Genomic DNA, 8,823 nt, shown 5'->3' on the forward strand with positions numbered 1-8,823 from the left:
GTGGAGGTGACCGTCTGGAAGTGAAAGTCATTACTCACCTCGCCCAGTGGTCTCCGAATGCCAGCCTCACACGAGCAGTTGCCGGCATTGGCACAAACACTCCAGCATCCTCCAGGCACGAAAATGCCGATCCACAGCAAATCACAGATGATTGTTATCGTCAACACAATTCACCTTTAAGATGAGACCATCGAGAGGCAGGTAACCCTTCAGGTGTTTTTTAGTACGATAAAATTCAGCAGCAAGTTGACATATTTTTTAAACTGTGGAAACTTTCCTTATTTCAGAAACTGTCTTTTAGGGCAAAAAATATTTTATCAACAATACTACTGAACTATATGAGCTCCGCATGGACCTAAATACACATTATCCACAATGCTCCCGATGTTAACCGTTTGAGTGGCAAGACGGACACTCATATAGGAAGCTATGTCACAAATACAAATATTAACCTCATTTCTTCCTGTTAACTTTATTCACATAAAACCATAGCTTAAAATCTCAGCCCTTAACAACTTCTCTTTCAATAATAAGGGAGTGTTGTTCCAATTCAATGATCAAGCTGCCTGGTGTTTACATCTGACTGATTATTATAATCTTCCAGATGCGTCACAATTGTGCTTTTAGGGTTTTATGGGAAGAGATTAATATAGTTTCCTTGAAATCCTTTGGACTGTCCTGCTTTTATAAGAGCATCTACATTAATGAATACATGTTTTATTTTCTTAATAAAGGGAATTGTGAGCTCCTTAAGAGGCGAGCCAGGGAAATTGAACTGGCAGTTTGTTTGTTCCATAATTCAACAAAATTAATTGAGCAATATGTATTTTTATATCTGTGTGTTTGACTTCTGAGTGATTTTCATGAATACTCAATCGTCTTTGTATCACCTTGAGTAACTAATGCAGAATTTTGCTGCTTTATAAAGATTTGTGAAATGTATCGAATTTTGTTGGGAAAAAAGCACAAGTTCGTATATAACCTCCTCTCACTTGAGAAATGACTACCGGTTAGGTTAGGCAGCTCGGATGATGGTTATTCAAAACCATGCAGACCAGGGGTGCCTGGCTGACTCAGTTGGAAGAGGATGTGACCCTTGGGGCGCCTGGGTGGCTCAGTCGTTAAGCGTTTGCCTTCAGCTCAGGGCGTGATCCCAACGTTCTGGGATCGAGCCCCACATCAGGCTTCTCTGCTGGGAGCCTGCTTCTCCCTCTCTCACTCCCCCTGCTTGTGTTCCCTCTCTCGCTGGCTGTCTCTCTCTCTGTCAAATAAATAAATAAAATTAAAAAAAAAAAAGAGTATGTGACCCTTGATCTTAGGGTCATGAGTTTGAGCCCCACATTGGGTGTAGAGATTATAAATAAATAAATAAATAAATAAACAAACAAACTTAAAAAAAAAACCCAAAATGCAAACCACATTCTTGTGCTGCAAAGCTCACGTGTCTGGGTTTAAAGCCAGGCATGGCGATCTATTAGCTGTGTGACTTCAGGAAGCTTACTTAATCTTCCTGGGCCTCAGTTTCTTCATCTACAAGCAGAGGATGATTGTAGATGTGTACAGTATGGCAAAGGTGAGACACTGGAATCGTTGAGAATGACAGATTTCTACCCGTAGGTGTGTTTGGGCACACAGCCTGACGTTGGGGATTGCCTGAAGAGCAGAGAAGAAGGGTATCTCCTTGCCTTGAGGGAGTTCATGATCTAGTCTGCCAACAAGAAAAGGTACAGGGGCGCCTGGATGGCTCAGTCGGTTAAATGTCCGACTCTTGGTTTCGGCTCAGGTCGTGATCTCAGGGTCGTGAGATCGAACCCCGTGTAGGGCTCTACGCTCAATGCACAGTGTGCTTGAGACTCTCTCTCCTTCTCCCTCTGCCCCCACCCCACTCACGCACTCTCTCTCGCTCTCTAAAATAAATAAATAAATCTTAGGGAAAAAAAAGAAAAGGTACAAAAATAAGAAATGTGCCTGAGTGTGCAAGGATGACCATGAAGCCGCAGGGAAAGTGCGAGAGGTGTTTCAGTGATGGCTTTCTGGAGAACAGGGCTCTTCAGCTGGGTTTTAAACTAAGATTCTGATTTAAATTCACCATGTGAGTTGTATATATCTGTAATCCTAAAGTTCAAAATTCTCCAAAACCATTCTGTTCGTAACTCATGTGATTAACAAAAAAAAAAAAAAAAAAATGAGGGGCACCTGGGTGGCTTAGTTGGTTAAGTGTCTGCCTTCGGCTCAGGTCATGATCCCAGGGTCCTGGGATGGAGCCCTGTGTCAGGCTCCTTGCTCAGCAGGGAGTCTGCATCTCCCTCTGCCTCTGCCTGCCACTCCCCCTGCTTGTGCTCTCTCTTTCTGTCAAATAAATAAATAAATAAATAAATAAATAAATAAATAAATAAAATCTTTTTAAAAAATGGCATAATGTACTATCTAGGGAACACTTGACATGAACTGACGTGAGGCTATTTACCATCTCTATGATTCCACATTGTGACTATGTCTAGATTTTTCTGCAGAAATAGTCATGTGTTTGGTTACAGGGAGCTGCCCTAGACCCTGCTGGTAGCATAGACCAGTTAGTTCTTGTTATGCAATGACCAACTCCTAAACCTACGGCTTAAAGAAACAGCCGCTGTTCCTGGTCTCTTTCTCCTCGTGAGATCGAGGGTCAATGGGCACAGCTGGGTCATTCTTCTGTTCCACGGAGTGTCAGCTGTGACTTGGGGTCATCTGGAGGCTCACCTGGGCTGGGACTTCTCAGATGGCTTATTCACATGGCTGGCAGTCAAGCCTGAGTTGGGCCCTGGCTGAGATCAATCAGGTACTGAGCACAACCTTCTCCATGTGGCTCCTTCGGGCTCCTTCAGCATGGTAGTGGGATTTTGAGAGGGTGAACTCAAGAAGATTGAAAGAAAGCTGCAGCTTTCCTAGGGCACAGGCTCAAAGTTTACAGTGTCATTTACATTGCCTTCTAGTGACACAAACAAGTCACGTACTAGCCCAGACTGAAGGACAAGGGAAACCCACTACCTCTCAGCAAGACAAGTAGCAAAGAGTCTAGAGCTTATGAACCTACCACAGGGTGCTATGTACTCTGTGAGTAGGTACCATCTTACCTTTGTAACTTACGATACATCTCCAACCTCAGGAGTTTTGAGTGAGAGCTAGAAGATCTGTATGTCCCCCAACTGTGTGCTGTCAGTCCAATCTGGTGCATGCGAACTTGGAAATACACCAGCACCACGGCCGGCACCTTCAAATATGTTCCGTAGAAGAATGGTGAACGTATGAATGTTTCCGTTTGCATATGTTAAAGTTAATATCCAAAATTCTTATCACAAATTTAACTAATTGCAAGGCTATAGTTTCAAATGCCCTGTACACATTGGAAACTGAAAGTAAAACCTTAATATTTTCTCTTTTAAATATATCCAGTGGAATCTAAATTCCAAAGTGATTTGATATCCAGCATCAACTATTTTTAAACTAGATGAACAAACTCTTCTCTTACAGGAGAAGTTTTACATCATTTCTTTTGCTCATTAAATTTGCATTTCCATTATACTTCTCTACAATATAAATATGGGTATGTATTTAAATTTAATTTTCTAAAATATCATGTGATATTTTAAATACCCTGTTCTACCATTTGAATAATTACTTCTGGATTTAGTTATCATTACAATAATTACCATTGCATAATGGAACAAAAATGAAAATGTCTCACAAATTTTGATAATTATAAGAAAGAACATAACATTTTATTGAAAAATGCATCTTTAATAGGATGGATACTTTTTTCTTTTTCTTTTTCTTCTTTTTTTTTTCTTTTAGTTTATATGTCTCTGGATGAAAATCACTTATTGCTAAAATAAAAAAAGGATTCAGTATCAATTCCATTCCTATTTTTCAGTTTTATAAGTTCAAGTGCTTAGAGAATTCATCCACATAAATAGATGGAAATGGAAGAAAATTGTTGTAACAATGTCACTCAATTCTTTGAACTCTTCAAAGCTACCCTCCAGAAATTGTACTATCATCTATCATCAAAAATTACTTTTAATGTTCTATCAGCTGACAATTTAATTAAGTTCTTCTGCAATCTGGCTGAAAACAAAAAAAGATGGAAATCTATCTGACTTATTACCAACTCATTAGTATGGATTTCTTTCTCCATTTCTCAAAGTGTGCTCTCCGAGCCGGGCACGTGGGAAGATGAAGGAATGGTGAGAGGAAGGCTTTTGTTCACTAACATAGCTTTTCCTTCCCTCAAGGGCTGAAGAACTGGGTCTGTTGGATGAGTGGGAGTCACAAGGAGTTAGGAGGAGGGGGACGAGGAGTGTGGTCTCTCAGTCTGTGAGTCTCTGCCCCATACCAGGAAAATCAGCTTAATGTTTACACTGCATTCAATAGAGCACTTCTGGGAGAGTAGCTCCTTAGTTGACCAATAAGACCAGAGCATTTGGAGGAAATAAAAAAACAGTTTCAATGTATTGGAGGGATGCGTACAGAATCAGTTCATGCAATTTATTTCCCTTTGGAAAATTCTTAACAAATTTACATTAAAAGTTGCAGGTAACTAAATTAAATATTTTACACTAGCAGAAATGGGAAATGAGTCTTCATGCCTGGCATCAAGTAGCAGAATAATAAATGTGAATGAATGAATGAATGAATGAATGAATAATTGGAAATTATTTGGATTCTTTCTGGGTGAATAAATTTCTGCAGTCACCAGATTTAATATTCTTATGGTATCTGAAAGAAGGAGTGTGTAATTTGCTTGATACTGTTTGCTTTCAACCCCAAATCATGAGTATAGACAGACTCTTCACATGGCCCAGTGATATTAGATGAATTTTAATTAGCAAGTGTTACACAACAATGCCTTGAGAACCATAATACGAATATTGTGTATAGAAAGATGGAGTCAGATTGTTAACAATTCAATGCTGTAGGTAGATGTAGTCCCTTGAATTTTGAAGTAGAATTGACATAACATCGATACAAAAAGACCAATGTGTTAAATATACGAGAAAAAAACTTCCAAAACGTATTATCCTACAAGTTGATTGTAGCAGTAAAAGCCACCTATGCACCCAAAATGGTGCTCCGTCTTCCACAGTTTGGAGATGTTCTTTGTAGGTGGTTGCCCCACTTAGAACATTTTCCAGATCAACTTTATACCTAGGTCTGGCCATAAACCAGTTCTCTCCAATGAAGTATGAGTGGAAGTGCCGTGTGTCACTTCTTAGCTGGGGTATTCAGAGGCAGATGAGACCTCTCTACTGTCTTCTTGCACTTTGGCTCATTGGAAAAAGAATACTTTGAGTTATCACAGCACCCAGGTATGCTGGCCCCACAAGACGGAAGGTGTTAAGGTCTTTGAATCACAAGTTGGAAAAAAACTGCCTTCTGACGAGGAATTTTGCACTGGACTGTTATGTATACGAACAAGAAAAAAATCACTATAGTAAACAACCAAAATGTTGGCTTTATTTGTGATAGCAGCTAGCATTGCCTACTGAAACAGACGTCTAGATTGAATATATGTATATATAACCAGTTAAGTAAATTAATGCATGGTAAGTTTATATTTTCTATTTAAGAGAATATAAAGTGTTTACATTTAAGGAAACAGAAGGTATCTGTGTGCTTAAATTTTTCCTATTGACTTCAGAGAATTCAAACATGCCCGTTTACTCTCAGGACTCCGTTCATACACATTAACTTTCCAAACACCTGCAATTTAAAATATTGAAACTTGCAAAAGGTTGAAATTATGGATTTTATCACATTATGAATAATTATTTGGAAAATGTCATTACAGCATGTCTCCCAGAAAAAGTGCCAAGCAGCAGCATGTCGCATTGCCAAAACGATGAAGAGTTAGCAGCAGAAGTCAGAGCGATGGTGTTGAATGAGAGGAGGACCCGTGCTTCCGGCTGTGGCATCTGTTAATTGCACTGCGTGGTGTTCCCGCTGGCAAACGCATCAGCATCCACAATTGGCAGTGGAAGAGCCGGACTGGCCAGAGCCCACCACCCATCCGTCTTCATTCAGCCTTCCTTCCCAAAGGCCAAAGTTATTGATGCTCTAACAAGCACACTGACAGGATTTATCAAACTTCTGTTTAGAGTCCACTGATCACAGGAGGGCAGCAGCTCTCCCTGCAATTTATACAAATGACTTTGAGTATGGTAGTTTGAATGCTGACTTAAAAAAAAGGGGGGGGGACCTGTTGAAGCCTTCACATTTTTACTGAGCGCAAAAAGAGAAGAATAGAATAAAGAATACCAGTCTGTCCAATTCTCTGTAAAATGAACTTGAACTAAATAGGACAGAAATCACACAGCATTTGAATCAGTTGTGGGGAGACACTGCATTCTAAATTGACAGATATTCAGCTAACAAAACTACTGACGTTTGCTTCACCTTTGAAGAAGTCAGTTTTGATTACTCCCCGAGAAAGTCACACGCAGCATACATTAGAGTTACGTAGCATGCAAGGGAGTTCTAATTACTAAGATACCCCTAAATTCAAAGCCATTAAGAATTCTTATAACATCTGATTACAGTCACACGAGAGGAAGGCAAGCAACAACATCAACTCAGCCCAAACCTCAGTCTGTAATCCAGATGTTTTGTTTACATGCTGCCAACGTTTCATCTTTCAGATTTTTTTAACTTTAATTGATGTAAACCTTTGACCATATTGACCTGAGGCTTCACAGGCTTCGTTCTCCTTATGTGAATAATCAACTACACAAAGAGTTGGATGATGATAGAACCTCACCATCAGTTTTCACTATATTTTGCTGCAGAAACGACCCCCAAGTCTCTGGTTTATTTCTCGCTCATGGTCGATGTCATTGGTGGGTCAGCTTCGTGTATCTTCATTCCAGGACCAAAGCCAGAGGAGTGCCCCCCCCCCCACGTTGGGAGAGAACATGGTCCTGGCTGAAGGAAAATAAGGGAGGTGAGGCAAACACCCAGTGGCTCTTAAAGCTTCTGCCCAGACGTAACCTCCACCCTGCAGCTCACACGGTCTGGTGGCGGAGGACTCTCCCAGTGCAAAGAGCCAACAGTTGGGAAAAACACTCCCAGCTCTGGTGCATGCTCTTGGTCATACGAATTCATGGACACCCCCCACCCCCGCATAAAACAGACATCATCCTCTTGCAGACGGAAATACTCCCCAGGTCCCCTTCACTGAGTCCAGGATGTCATGTGGTCTCTCCATCAGCTCTGCATCTGGCAGCCCTTGACCTGGTTACCTGTGAACCACCACAACCACAAACAACAAAAGTTATATTTGGGAGGCCCCCAGGTGGCTCAGTCAGTGAAGCGTCTGCCTTCAGCTCAGGTCATGATCTCAGGGTCCTGGGTTGGAGCCATGCCCCGCTTCAGCCTCTCCCCCTTGCTCATTCTCTCTCTCTCTCTCTCTCTCTCTTAAATAAATAAATAAATAATCTTTAAAAAGTTATCTTTGAAGGAAAATGGCACAGTATTCAACCTCACTTGTAAAGGTGAGGCACTACTGTTCAGTACATGGGCAAAATTTGCCCTCCGCCGAGCCCGGGGCAGACTATGCGCTTCTTTCATCCTTTACAAGAGTCACTGATATTTACACTACATTGGAATTTATTATTTCTCTTCTCAGTGCTGTCGAAATGCAGATGGGTCCTTTAGCAAGTGTTACACCTGTCATTTACAACTCCTTAGTCTGACTTTGGGACGTCTCCCCCGTAGCTGTGGCCTAGGGTCTGCTGAAGCGGCTCTTCTCCTGCCAGTGTTAGGACGATATGGGAGACTGACCTCTCATGCATGGCACGACTGTCTCATTATGTAACCTTAAATGTCTAAGGGGAAAATTTGTGATCATTTCTAGGCAATGATTTCATTTTATTACGTTTCAGTCTCAAAGGTAGAAATAATAACTCCCTGGTGGGCCTGTCTTTCCACTTTGTATCAAGACTGAACTACAGCCATGTCCATAATCCATAGAGAAAGGAAGGAATCCAGAGCAGGAGACGAAAGACTGAGACTTTCCTCACAGTCAAGGGAATGCCACGTTCCAGAATCAAGACAGTCAGGGCCATGATTGACTCATATTTGGCGCATGGGCAAGAGTAGGGTTGGATCAGATGAACTGACATTATTTTCTGTTTTCCGTTTTCCAACTACTTACTCTTTTATCTTCTCCTGGCAAGCAGAGGTGAGAAGACCCCTAAGTCAGACATAATCTTGGTTTAGAATTCGAAAAATAAAGAAACACGGTGGGTTCAGTTCCGTGAAAGTGTAGGCAGAACTTACTCCGGTAGATCATAAAGGTCCGAGAGGCCACAGGATGCGGGTATCCGGAAAGGAACTCTTCCTGTGGCGTTTCCCCTATTGCTGAAGCTTGATAAACACAGACACCAGAAGAAAGACGAATGGATAGGAGACTGATTTTATCCATAAACCTGAAATGAGGTCCAAAGTCCATGCTTCCTAATTAGACTCAGGTGATTGGGCCTGGTGCCCAGGAGCCTGGGGGAAGTGAAGGGAACTGCTTTGAGGCCTCTCTTCTATGGTAACCGGGGTGCAGGGGTGCAAGAGGACCTGTCTCCGGGGCTCCCAAACAGACCAGGTTTGGCCGCTTGCTGCTGGCAAATTCCAAAGGCAGAGAAACAAGTGGCGGTAAAACAAGAATGACATGTATTTCAGAGAAGTCAGCACCTGGAAGACAATGGACGAGGATCTCAAAGACTGTCTCCCAAGTGCTGAAAATAGCTGCAGGTTTATCTGGGGCAAAGGTGGGAGGGTACGTGCAGGAAGGCAGGG

General features: G+C 41.8%; 1 long non-coding RNA gene across 1 annotated transcript; it reads right to left on the bottom strand.

Annotated features, from left to right (window-relative positions):
• Positions 1 to 6,931: 6,931 nt before the first annotated feature.
• LOC123791272 (uncharacterized) lies at positions 6,932 to 8,446 on the bottom strand. Its single transcript, XR_015726888.1, has 3 exons — positions 8,314 to 8,446; positions 8,189 to 8,227; positions 6,932 to 7,274 (listed from the first exon to the last, which is right to left on the bottom strand). It is a non-coding gene; the product is annotated as an uncharacterized LOC123791272 (long non-coding RNA).
• Between the last annotated feature and the right edge of the window lie 377 nt (positions 8,447 to 8,823).

The sequence above is a fragment of the Ursus americanus genome, chromosome 15 (genome assembly GCF_024610735.1).
Source record: "Ursus americanus isolate L20-20 chromosome 15, mUrsAme1.1.p, whole genome shotgun sequence".
Lineage (NCBI taxonomy): Eukaryota > Metazoa > Chordata > Mammalia > Carnivora > Ursidae > Ursus > Ursus americanus.